The sequence below is a fragment of the Gavia stellata genome, chromosome 27 (genome assembly GCF_030936135.1).
Source record: "Gavia stellata isolate bGavSte3 chromosome 27, bGavSte3.hap2, whole genome shotgun sequence".
Lineage (NCBI taxonomy): Eukaryota > Metazoa > Chordata > Aves > Gaviiformes > Gaviidae > Gavia > Gavia stellata.
This window is the reverse complement of record NC_082620.1, coordinates 715177-727696: the sequence shown is the minus strand read 5'-3', so window position 1 is coordinate 727696 and position 12520 is coordinate 715177.

The window sequence follows — 12520 nt, the reverse complement described above, 5'->3', positions numbered from 1 at the left end:
TGTGACTCTTGGAGATGTTGGTCCCCCTGTCTAGACGGGCTGTGTGAGCCTGACTTCTGCAGGGGGGATGTGGTTACCCCTCTGCTGGGTTATGGGGCTGATTGGGGGAGTACGGGCAGGATGGGCAACCAAGACCCTGCCTGTCTGAGCGTACTTGAATGGATCCCAGGGAGGCGGCGGTTTGTCTCTGGCCACGCATGGGAGATGTGGATTTGGGGCTGATGCTTGGTGACGCAGCTCTCATCTCCTCTCCTCTAGCGGCTGTGCTCAGCACGATCCCGGCTGTGTCCTGGCGTGGATGATGAGTAGCCCCAGCTACAGGAGCAGTGAGCACTGAGGAGGAGCTGGCACGCTGGGGTCGCAGCCCCTCTGATGCCACCTGGGATCCCCAGTACACGCTGATCTCAGGCATGGTGCTCAGCGCTGCCGTAACCCCGCCAGCTGCTCTCCTGCACCGTTCCCGACATGTCTCCTCACGTGCCGGCTCCGATGGGTGCTCGGCTGCTGCCTGGGGCTCTTGGCGTGCTTGCGCAAGGCGGGCAGCCCTGACCTGCTCGGGGCTGTGTGGGTGGCATCCTGGCCTGGCAGCAGCAGCATGGTGCCCCGTGCCAAAGGGCTCCAAGCAGAGCTGGCCCCATGCGGGCTGGCATGCAAGGGGGAGGATTTGCTGCCATCTCCCCTCCTGTCTTCAGCCGTCAGTGGGTTTGTCCCCTGGAGAGCAGCCTGGGTCCCTTCACTGTCCCAAGGTGTGTCCTGCATTCTCTCCTTGAAGAGAGGCCCAATTTTAACTCTGCAAACCTGTCGTACCCAAAATCACAACGCGCCTCAGAAAAGCCTGGCAACCCTGCTTGCGCTGCAGCATCGTGGGGGTCAAACCGGAGCAGGAGCCCTTGGGCGAGTCCCAAAACCCTGCCCGGGGCTGTCACCAAGCCCAGGAACATCCCTGGCTCCAGAAGGGATCGGGTGATCCCTGTGGTGACCTACTGGCCTGCATCCCAGCAGTGCCCGAGCCGAGCAGCAGGGACCCGCGCTGGGGTGAGGGGGCCCATCAGCATTTCCCCCCCCTTCCCCAAGTTGTTATTTCAGCTGCTGGAGCCTCTGCGGGGCTGACAAACACCCCGCAGGTGCTGTTTGCAAGTACCTTCTCCTCTCTGCCCCAAAACCCCCCTGCTCCCCGGCCTGGGACTCCCTCACCGCCTGCCCCCAGACCTCGCGCCTCTCTCCCTCCTGGTCCCCCGGGACCAGCACTGCATACACGAATCCTTGTTGCTTGCCTCCATCCTGACCTGAGCTGTTAACAGAGGCTGCTTTTCTGCCGGCTTAGGAGCCAGTGGCAGCGTGCACGGCCCCGGCCACCAAGCTCCAGCCCTCCAGGGCTGCCTCTTAACCTGGAGAAGCAGCGGGTTATTTGTGTTGCTCTTGGCAGGGACGCCCTGGCCCTCCAAAACAGAGGTGAATGCGCACGGAGGTGTGGGGCGCGGGCCAGCGTGCGCTGTTTGTGTTGGACCCGCCACGCGGGGAATTAGTTCAACTCGGCTGCTAATTGCTTCTGAAGTGCGGGCCTCTGTCAAACGGACATGGACGCGTGATGGGGACAACGAGCGCAGCCGGGGAGGAAAGCTGGCCCCACGCTACTTTGGTCTGGGCTCTTGAGACCTCGATATCTCCCCTCTCCCGGTTGTAACAGCCTCACTTAACCTGCAGGGAGCGGAGGTTTTTTGGCTGTGACCCAGCTGCACAGGAGCCCCGGGACTGAGATGTGATGCTCTGCCTTTGGTGGAGAAAGAGCAACCCCCTTCCCTGCCCCATCATCACTCCTGGGCTGGAGAGGCGGAATTGGCAGGGAAGAAGCTTTCCCTGCCCCAGATCCCTGTGCTGAGCCTTGCTGGCTCTCTCTGCCCTGTCTCAGCCCAGCTTTGCTGTCACACTTGTTTGTAAATTCCCCAGTGCTCCAACTGGTGGGACTGGTGGCTGGGAAGGACGAGAGGTGGGAAAGGAGGATTTTGCCATGCAGAAGGGCTTCCCCCTTGCTCAAGCATGGGCTGATCCCCGCCATCCTTGTCCCTTCGCTGTACCTGGTCCTGCTACAGCATTGGGGCTGGGGTGGTGGTGCAAAGGGGTCAGGTTCCCCCACCTCCATGTGAGTCCAGCTGAGCGCAGGCAGGAGAGGAGAGGCCTTGAAAGCACCACCCTGCATGTTGTACAGAGCGTTTCTGGGACCTCTGGCTGTGCCAGCACCAAAGCCCTGGGTGCATGTTGTAGGGTGCTGGCGTTTCCCTTTGCAGGATGGACGCAGCATCGTTCAACATCACTCCCCTTTGAGGAGGCCAAATTCACCACTGCATCAGCCATCCATCTGTGGTGGGAGGGGATGTCCTTTCCCAGAGGTGGGTGGGATCCAGGGTGGGAGGAGGACCTGCCAGATGCTCTCCTGGCCTTGGGAAGGAGCCACCAACCCTACCACCGTCTTTCATGCAACTGTGATCATGCTGTTGACCCATGGCACCCCCAGGGCAATGTGAAGGGAGAGGACTCCAGGCCAGGCCAAGAACAGAAAGCCCCAGGCAGGCTAAGGTCCCTGGGGTGGACGTGGTCCACTGGTTCTTATGCAGGGGACACAGTCCCCTGGTCCTCAGCTCTCTGAGATTTAGCATTGGCTGTTGCTTTGAGCTTCTGTGGGCTGAACCAGGGTGCCTGTCCAGTGCCTGCATCCCTGCTGGATGCTGCGTGCTGCCCGGCTCACTGCGCCGCTGGCCTCCATCCTGCAGTCCTGCCTGTGCCCTCTCCCACCCCTTGCCGCTTCCCCTCCCTCCCCCTGCTTTCGTTTAGTAATTGTCGTTTAAAAGCCCAAACCCCCATTGTCCAAACGGGGATTAAGCACCATCTGTGCAAACTTTGAGGCCATTTTCGGTGACTGGGAGGAAACGGATGACTCAGAGAGACATTTCGACACAGATCGGCTGTGACCCCAGGCTGAGCGGGTGGATCTCTGTGGAGCAGCCCTGTTAACCCAGGCACCTCCCGGCAGCCTTTTGAGGTTCATGGCAAGGGAGTCAGCAGCAGTTTTCAGAGGGCTGTGGGTTCCCTCCTGAACTGTGAGGTGTTCCAGCTATCCCTCATGTCAGAGCTTTAGTCCATCTGGTCCCAGGGGTGGCTCCTGAGTTCTGGTTTTGAGTGGTGCTGGTGGGAAGGGGATGTTGGCTCCATGGTGGAGTGCTGAGGCTAGGAGGTCAGTCTGCATTAGTGTGGGACCCCCCAAAACCCTCGTGCTTTGGCTCTTTTCCCCTAAAACGTTGTCTGAAGGATGGTGAAGGTGGTCCTGGAGGAAGGTGACAGCGAGCGCTGCATTCACTGGTGAATACCAGGAGATGCTTTCACATGGGAGCAAGAAAGTTGGGCTCCAAGCAGCTTCTCTCCATTACCACCTCACCTGCCCCATGCATGACATGTTCCCATAACCCACCTTGACTGGGTTGACACCCAAAGTGAGGATGCAGTGGTGGTGAGGTGCATGGGAGGCAGAGGACCAGGCTACCGGCCATGGTGGCCCAGCAGTGAGGAGCACTTGGCCAAGAAAGGACTTTCAGCAGGACTCAGCGTGGGTCCAGCTGTTGTGGCGTGAAGAGGGAGATGTTCAATGCTGGTCTCCTTTCAGCACACCTGAACAGCTGCTGTCAGCTCTGACCTGTGCCTGGACTCCGTGCAAGGTGTCTGACTTCCCTGCAAAACCCCTGCCTTAGCAAACTCCAACAAAAAAAAAAATGCTGTTGGTCCAGTGTCCCGAAGGAGGAAGTTTGGGGAAAGAACAGATTTTAAGGTGGTTAAGGTTGGGAGGACTGAGAGGATCAGACGTTTTGAAGGACGGGGATTTAGCTGATCCCATGATTACAGGAGGTGGGTCTGGGTCCTGAGGAGGGCAGGCACAGCTAAGCCCAAGGAGCTGAACAGGGATCCCTGGGTGATGGATGTGAGAATGATGAGTGAAGTGCTCCTTATTTTTGTTTGTAGGGGAAAAAGGGATTTCAAGGTTGCAACTTTTTCCCTTTGCCCTATGTTTTTGTTATTCCCCAACTCCACCATGGCTTGTTTCTGGCTCACCAGGATGCTGCTGATGTGCAAAAGGTGATGTTGGAGCAACTCTGAGCTCAGATCCAACAGCAAGGGCTGGACTTTGAGTGCTGGCAGTGATATGGAAGGAGCACCAGGAAAATGCTCCTCAATTGGGAGCATTTTGCTCGGCTCCTGCTCATGGTTGCTGTCCATGCCTGTTGTATTGAGATGGGAAACGGGTATGAAATGTCTCAGCTCCCTGCTTTGCTGGGGCATGCCTGTATCTAAATCTGGGATCCTGTGCACAGCTCAGGGTCTTCAGATCCTGAGAGGTGATGGTTGAGGCAGGAAATAAGTAGCCCTCAACAAGGAGCTGTGATTAAGACAGCTTTACACCACAAGTCCAGCCTGGGCAGATACAATAAACCCAGAAGTTGGTGAAATTATTAGGCAGAGCTTAAGTAAAATGATCTGAAGACAGTGCTAAGGCAGGTGAGATTTTGCTTGGCTTAATGCACAAAACAGAGAAGAAAAGGAGAGGAAAGAATTTCCCCTGTGAAAGTCTCGGCTGGTTCAATTTCCAGTGACAGTCAAAGAGTTAAAGTGATATGTTGGGAGTTATGAGTGTTTATCTAAAAGAAAAGTGGCAGGTGAAAGGGATAAAATAACACAGTTTGTAAAGCAATGCAATATGTTCGAATTATCCAAGGATCAGAGCTGGAATTTGGAAGGTAATACTGGATAGAAGGAAATGGGAGATGGAGACAGAAATAGGATGGGGAAAAAACAGCTTGAGGTGGCTTCCCCATTGGTTGCTACAAAGGAAAAAAAAAGGGGTTGGCATTATTAAGACCATTGTGAATTTGTTTATTAGAGGGGATTTTTATTGTACTTTCAGAATTAAGCTCAGGGCCTCTGTTATATCAGGGCGCAGAACAGACCCTCCCAAGCTGGGTTTGGCTGGAAAAACATGGGCAGAGTCTGTTACCGTGCCTGAGAACATCCCTGGAAATGGCCGTTGTGCTCAGATGACCTGTGAAACGCCCAGTGCCATCCTTGACTGAGTGCTGGGATCCTTCCCTTCCTCCTCCGGTGCGCTGGGCTGCGGGTGCTCAGCCCCATGGCAGAATTGACTTCCCCCCAAACCTCCGATGGGCTGAGCACTTTCTCCAGCAGCGACGAAACAACTGCTTTCCACCTACCCAACCAAGCATCTACTTCTGCTCTTGTCTCCGTAGCGTTGCGGGATTTTCTTTATGGGGAAGCACACGGGAAGATGGGTCTTGGCACCCTGGGAAGATGCAGGGGATGCAGCTGGGAAACTGCTCTGCTAGGAGAGCTCGGGCACCTCCAAAGGGCTGCTCTTAAAACTGTGGCAAAGCCATGCAGGAAGATTTCAAGTAGATTTGTCCCACTGCCCTCACTCTTAACTGGCTTTTAGGACCTCAGCTTCATCTGGTCTCCAGGCACCACCCTCACTAGTCCAGAGCTCAGCTTCTCCTGGGCTGTTTGCCCGGTTCTGGGAGGTTTCCGGCTCATGCTGGCTGAGAAACTCAGAGAGGGCTTGGGGAAGTCACAGCACCTCCACCGCTGCCTCTGCCCTGAGCCTTCTGCCTGGAAAAAGGCTGCTCCAGAATCTCCATTTGCCTCCTCAGCCACATCTTTGTCCTGACCTCTGCTCCTCTAGATGGTATGTTTTCGCCTCCAGCATCTTCAAATGTTGTCATCATCCACCATCTTCGCTGGGTAAAAAACTGGCTGGACGGCCGAGCCCATAGAGTCATGGTGAATGGAGTTAAATCCAGTTGGCGGCCGGTCACAAGTGGAGTCCCCCAGGGCTCAGTTTTGGGGCCAATATATTGATCAATGATCTAGATGAGGGGATCGAGTGCTCCCTCAGCAAGTTTGCAGACCACACCAAGCTGGGCAGGAGTGTTGATCTGCTCGAGGGTAGGAAGAGTCTGCAGAGGGATCTGGACAGGCTGGATCGATGGGCCGAGGCCAATTGTATGAGGTTCAATAAGGCCAAGTGCTGGGTCCTGCACATGGGTCACAACAACCCCATGCAACGCTACAGGCTTGGGGACGAGTGGCTGGAAAGCTGCCCGGCAGAAAAGGACCTGAGGGTGTTGGTCGACAGCCGGCTGAAGATGAGCCAGCAGTGTGCCCAGGTGGCCAAGAAGGCCAACGGCATCCTGGCTTGTATCAGAAATGGTGTGGCCAGCAGGAGCAGGGAGGGGATCGTGCCCCTGTACTCGGCGCTGGTGAGGCCGCACCTCGAATGCTGTGTTCAGTTTTGGGCCCCTCACTCCAAGAAGGACACTGAGGTGCTGGAGCGTGTCCAGAGAAGGGCGACGAAGCTGATGAGGGGTCTGGAGCACAAGTCTGATGAGGAGCGGCTGAGGGAGCTGGGGGTGTTCAGTCTGGAGAAGAGGAGGCTGAGGGGAGACCTCATCGCTCTCTACAACTACCTGAAAGGGGGTTGTGGTGAGGTGGGTGTTGGTCTCTTCTCCCAAGAAAACTAGTGATAGGAGAAGAGGAAATGGCCTCAAGTTGCGCCAGGGGAGGTTTAGGCTGGATATTAGGAAAAATGTCTTTCCTGAGAGAGTGGTGAGACACTGGAACAGGCTGCCTAGGGAGGTGGTGGAGTCACCATCACTGGAGGTGTTTAAGGAACGTGTGGACGTGGCATTGCAGGACATGGTTTAGTGGGCACGGTGGGGTTGGGTTGATGGTTGGACTTGATGATCCTACAGGTCTTTTCCAACCTTAGTGATTCTGTGATTCACCTGCTAAAGCCTTTAGGTTGGCAGCTTTCTCATGGCTGTGGTATTGGAAGATCCCTTCCCATTGCATGACTGCCCTCTCTTATCAGGGCTTCTGTGCCTTTGGCACTCACCAAGGAGACCAGGATTGTGTTCAAACCTCCGTGTGGTTTGCAGGTACAACAATATACATCAGCCTTCTTTAACCAAGTGAAGGTAAAAGGAAAAAGCCCAAGAGTGGAGTGTAATTGATGCATTGACTTCCTGAATTGGCAAGCAACCCAGAGCGAGGACTCTGAGGTGTACCATCATTCCAGTGTGCTTCTTTATCAGCCTGACTTTTCCTAGCTGCGGCACGTGGAAAATTGAGATGGCAAAGTGACTTTATTGAGAAAAAAAGACACAAAGGACTGATTTATTTTGTGTCTAATTCAGCTCTGAGGCCCTCCCAGATGTTCCGGGTTTCTTGGTGGAAATGAAACGGCTGCAGATTTTCCAGCTGGCCACGGAAAGCAGAGCACTTACACCAGGCCAAGTCCCAAATGAGCTATCTGCAGGGCTTCCACTGCTGCTGTTTCGCTTTGGCTGTTCTGCCTTTCCCCATGTTCACCTCAAAGTTCATTTTTCTTAATAGCATCCTGGGAGTCCTGCCGGTCCCACTCTGCCCCTTGTGGTCCCAGTCCTCTGGAGAGTATGCATCTTCGTGCTGTGCCATGGGTTGTATGTTTTTTTCCTTCTTTTGCACCATCGGTTACTCGTTCATCCCGCTTTCCGTCCAGACCTGGTGTCTTTCTTCGCTTGGCTTTGATGAAACCGCAAAGATGTGGCACCATCACACCAGCTTCCACTGAATGCGAGAGGCAGCCCTGGAGCTGCAGAACCTCCTCTTCCATGCTTATACCCAATTGTCTTTATTCCTGCAGATCTAGTGAGGTCTACTGGTGGGCTTTGAACAAGCCTGCCTTTTGCTCCAAAACAAAGCAAACCAGGTGGAGGAAGGCATGGCTCATCTTGCTAATGAAGCAGAAGATGAAGTACTTGAGTTCACCTGCCTCTGACTTTCTAGAGAGAGGACTTTGCTCTAGAATAGAAAGCTGCACCATGAAGCCTTCTGCATTTCCTACAGCACCCCATGAGCCTAGAGAGTGTTGCTACCATGCAAAATAAGTTAAATATCCTGCTGCTGTAGAGACTCCAGAACATCTTCACGGTGTCCTTGGAAGTGGCTGCAAGCTGATGGTCACCCTGTGGTTGGCCCCAGATAGCTTGTCTGTGCAAGGTCTGTTACCCGTGGTGATTCTGCAAGGCAACATGAATATTGATGTTCCTTTTTTTGCAGAATTCCAGATTTTTTCACTCTTCCAACTGAGCTGCATATAAACCACAGTGCCTTGACCCCTGGCACTGCTCTGAACATGTTCTTTATTTCCGTGGTCTTTCTTGGACATTTTGTTTTATAGCCAAGTTTCAAGTTCGAAGGCATCTATAATCCTGCCACATTTAATTTTCTGCACAACTTCCTTCCTGGACAGTAGCTCAGCAAGCAACTTTTTGCAGTACAACAGAGTGCCTGAACTGTCTTTTTCAGAAGCAGCCTGAAAACTCCCTTTTAAATTTCTAACTCTTGGGTTCAAGAGCCATTCACTGATAAAGTTCCATACACCAACTTTCTCTCCCTCAGAAAAGTTGAGGTTTTGAGGCTGCGAATTGCATGCTTTGTCAGGTGCTGAGTGTCTTGGGTTTCTTTGGTGGAAACTGTAGATAAGAGAGAAGGTGCAGTAGCACTTTTGGTGTCCTACATCCTTTTCCGGCCACGGCAATTTTTCTGACAGTTCCTTGACATGGGAGCAGATTGTACATCTCTTGTTTCTGGACCAGCAAAGCAATGCTTGTACATCCATGTAGTTGAAATCATCTTGCAGGCCAAAGGATGGGAACTGGAAAAGCTGATAGCTTCTCAGGTTATGGTGTGGGGGAAGAAGTCACAGTTCCGTTGAGCTCCTGCTTGGTAAGCAGTGGTCCTGTTCTGGCAAAGGGTGCAGGTACCTCTGTGAGACCAACTTCTGGGCACCTGGGGATGATAAGGCAGGTGGGGGAGGTGACCAGCCATCAAGGTTTTGGTTTCTGGTCTGTACACCAGTAGTCACTTGTGAAGGGAGGTCACCTAAGTGGTGGTTGCCTGCTTTGCAATCGTGCTTGATAGCCTTCTTTTGGACAGGGCCAAAAGAACCCCTTCTTATTATGCCTTGCTATAATAGCTCTCACTTGTGGTGTGCATGTGGAGGAGCTCACAGGGATATTTCTGTGCTGTCTTGCCTCTGTTTCGCGTGGCTGCAATTACGGGAGCAAAGCTGCAATAGTGCAACAACTGTCCTAGATCAGAGCCGGGGGGACAAGTGGACTCAACAGCCGCTGAGGGTTTTTGGGTGGGGTTTTTTTTTTGCACTGCTGAGCAACTGATTCTAATTAAGGCTTGCAATTTGTACTTTCACTCGTGGCCGATGGAGATCTGGAAGGAGAGGGCCCCTGATGTATGATTTAGCTGCTTTGGACCAAGCGTCTGGCGTTGAGGCACTGCCCAGGGCAGGCTGGGGATCTGCAGTGGTATGGAGACTCACCCAGCCAACACGCCTTGCTCATGCGCTCGAGGAAATACTAATGGTGAGATTTGGGATGGGGGGGGAATGTCTTGCCAGGTCAGGAGGCCAGCCTAGGGGAGCTCGTGGCTCCTGAGGTCTGAGCACAGGCACAAGGACGGGGCTTGTGTGTGGCCACATCTCTGGGAACCCTAAGGAGGGGCTCTGCGACTGCAGAGACATCCCGGGCATACCTGCGAGTGACGAGGAGGGGAGCGCCTGGTGCAGGCGCTGCTCAAGCGCCAGATGTTAGCATGGTCCAGCCTAAATGCTGAGATGCTGGGCCTGATCCTCAGCCCGGCTCCTGCCCCTTCCTCCCCCTCTGCCTGCACTGGGTGTTACAATCCAGTCTAAGGCAGGTTGCACAATTTATTTTCCTGTACTTAAAGCAGGATTTTGGCAGCCAGGGTCGGGAGGCCTCTCTGAGGAGCGCTGGCTGGGCGCCCTCCCGCTGTCACGGGATCATGCTGCTGTCAAAGGCTCTGCTCCACCGGGCATCCTTCGGCGTGGCCTTCTGCTGCGGCTTCGGGGCTGATGGAGGAAGCGCATGGGTGGCCAAGACAGCTTCAGCAAGTGTAGGTGGGAGCAGTGGTCACCCCAGCGTGGGTGCTCTTGTGCCAGACTGAGGTGACACCCGTCATTTCCAATTCCCGTGACGTGGCAGCTATAAGGAGGACTCATCCCCTTCCGCGGTCTGCCCATGCAGAGAGACACCATCCCATCCTTAAAGCAGCCTTTCTCAGTGGTCCCAGGCTCTTTTTTCCTGCTGTCTCCATCACCTGGCTTCCCTACGGCCAGCTGGTAAATTCGTGTGGATAAAGGGAGGGCAGGAGATAGAGGAAAATTACTGTGGTCGCCACTGCAGGAATATGCAAAGGGATTTGCTATTACATTCACTGACGGTGTAAAGGAGGGAAAGGATGCGAGCACTAATTCGTACTCTGCATGAGCACTATTACTGTCACCCATGGTGGTTTAGTTGCTTTGCGAGGAGAGCAGTGGGTGAGGCTGAGCATGCCCAGGGAGGGAGGATGAGATAGTTGGGAATGACGGAAGTGTTCGTGGCCAGAAAAGGGCATGAGGGTGATGTGGCGAAAACAGCTGGAGGGAAATATCAGCTCTGCCCATGCGCTTGGCCGTGTCCTGCTCAGACTGGAGGGTGGAGAGGTGGCAAATGTGAAGCCCAGAGCATGGAGTAGCTGAAGTTGAAGGTATGTGACACATGGGGCGAGTTTTCCAGGAGAAAAAGTGAAGAAAAAAGGAGCAGAAGATGGTGGTGAAGTTGGGAGTTTGGGGAATGGGAAAAAATCATGGAGTTGCCCATCCACTGGAGCAGGGCGGAGAGGACTTGGAGGGGATGTCCTGTTTTTGCCACGACGATCTTGAGTTGGCAGTGGGACATCCAGGAAGGTTTACGAGTGGGAGAGGCTGGGTGGAGACGTCGGTCTGCGAGTCCTCGGAGGAGAGATGAGCTCACCAGGGAGAGGGTGTCAAGGGGGCCGAGGATGAGGACCGAATGCCGAGCCTGTGGCGCTGGGATGGGGGCGAGCATGTGGAGGGATGCAGTGGTGGGGAGAGGATTAGTGGGACGTTCTCAGGTGCACGGGGGATGTAGGGGACAGGCTGAGCGGGTGGGGGACACAGGAGGAGGAAGACATCAACGTCTTGCTCCGTCCACAGTTGCTGAGAAGCTGGCGTCTCCCTGCACCTTGTTTCAGCATGAGGCTGAAGCATGTTTCGTTTCACCACCGTGCTGGGAGGTGGTGTGGGGGAGTGGAGACAGTCCCTCACCTGAGGCTGAAGCTGGAGTGCGGAGGGGAAGGAATGGAGCTGGGAGGTTTTGGGGTGGGATCCACCAGGAGAGGAGAGGAGCCGTTTGACAGAAGGGTTTTTAGGTGGCTCGGGGCTCATTTTCTCCCGTCCTACCGTCCTATTTCTGCAACAACAGCTAAATTTAAAAAAACAGCCCTCAACCCCTGCCACTCACAGAGGCCAAAGAGAAAGAAGCCATTGGTTTTACCATGAATGCTGTGGAAAGGTGAGCTTGGAGAGCACAAAAACGGAGAGCTACAACTGAAGAAAGGAGACAAGGCATAGCATTAGTGCAGCCGGACCCAGCAGCAGCCCGTGCTGAAGCAAGCAGCTCCGGACCATAGGGAATGGCATGAAAAGGATTCAGCTGAGTGCCTCCGGCTTGTGGAAGGACAAAGGACAAGTGATCTGCACAGGCTGGGGGCAGCTTGGAGTGTGCTGGGCATCTGGCACCACATCCCCTCCAAATCCAGCACCCTGTAGCACAGGGATGGAGGCAAGAGGTGGCAGGTCCCTGACTCTGCATCTACAGCTGGTTCTTGCCCCCCCCCCAACCCAACCGCACCTTGAGACCACTGGCAGCACACGTAGCAGCTGTGGCCTTTGGCTGCGGGCATGGGAGGACAGCACTGTTTTAAGCAGATGAATATCAGCAGCCTCTCGACAGGAGGAAGTCGCAGACTTACTGAAATCTAAGATAAGTGGCCTCTTAAGCCAGCGGTGTGTCAAGTCATTAAGGCAGAAGATTAGTGAGCAAGCTCTCCTTCCACTGATGGGAAAGCAGGGATGCAGCCTGTGGTCCAAACACCAGCATCTCCCGAGAAGATACAGGTGGAGGGACAAGGACAGCCTTAGTGTCCCCTCTACACTGTCAAGAGGCACCACGTGGGCACCTCTCCTCCTAGCTAAGGACTCTTGGGAGGCGACCAATAATGATTAGGTGTTTACAGCATGTGCTGGTTTCACACAGCCCAGTGGAGCCTGATTGCTAGAAGAAAACCCCATGGCTCATTCAGCACAAACTCATTATTTAATAGACAAAGTAAGTATGAAAAAAAGGCCTTTCCCCCCCACCCCGGTGCTGAAATCTACAGTTGTGAGAAGAGCCAGAGTGCTGCGGAGCTGGGGTATCTCCGGGTGACATTTACAGGGCTCAGCTTTCATCACAGCTTGAAAAAATCCCGTGTGTGGAGATTATCTCCACACTGATCTGGATTGTCTTGTTCAGCTTTGGCCCTCATCCTAGATGGACAACGA